General features: G+C 38.7%; 1 pseudogene; it reads left to right on the top strand.

The window, feature by feature from the left end:
* The first annotated feature begins 307 nt into the window (after positions 1-307).
* Positions 308-362, top strand: LOC115032404 (U7 small nuclear RNA; annotated as a pseudogene).
* The last annotated feature ends 348 nt before the right edge of the window (positions 363-710 follow it).

Genomic DNA, 710 nt, shown 5'->3' with positions numbered 1-710 from the left:
ACCTGAAAGAACAGAGATAAAACAAAACAAAACAAAACAAAACAAAACAAAACAAAACAAAACAAAACAAAACAAACAAACAAAAACTACAAGACTTATAGTTCAAATAATGAAGGAGTACCAGGGCAGAAACCCACACAGCTAAGCTTATTGTTTGTTTACAAAGGCAAGCAGATTCTGAGTTCAAGGTGAGCCTGAAACACATTGAACTTAGGTCCAGGCTTGGAGGTATATGCCTTCAAATTCCTAAGGGAGTAGCTTATGCAAATAAAAGATAAGATTTTGGCATGCAATTAATGAGTTTTCCGAATGCTCTTAGAATTTTTTCTAGTAGGTTTTCTGGCTTTGTTCAGGAAACCAAGGAGCTATCCAGAGAGCTTTTAGAATATTTCTAGCAGGTTTTCTGATTTGTTGGGAAAAATCCAAGGACTATTCAGAGAGCTACTACCACTCTTTTAGAATTTTTCTAGCAGGTTTTCTGACTTTGATTGGTGTACTGGCTAGTTTTGTGGGTCAACTTGACACAAGCTAGAGTTACCATGGAGAGAGGAGTTTCCCTTGAGGAAATGCCTCGATGAGATGCAGCTGTAAGGCATTTTCTCAATTATTGATCAAAGTAGGAGGGCCCAGCCCATAGTGGGTAGTATGGGCTGAGTTCTATAAGAAAGAAACAAGCCAGGGGAAGCAAGTCAGTGAGTAACATCCCTCCA

The sequence above is a fragment of the Mus caroli genome, unplaced genomic scaffold, assembly GCF_978045245.1.
Source record: "Mus caroli unplaced genomic scaffold, Mus_caroli_1 scaffold_1, whole genome shotgun sequence".
NCBI lineage: Eukaryota > Metazoa > Chordata > Mammalia > Rodentia > Muridae > Mus > Mus caroli.
This window is presented reverse-complemented; position numbering and strand designations above follow the sequence as displayed.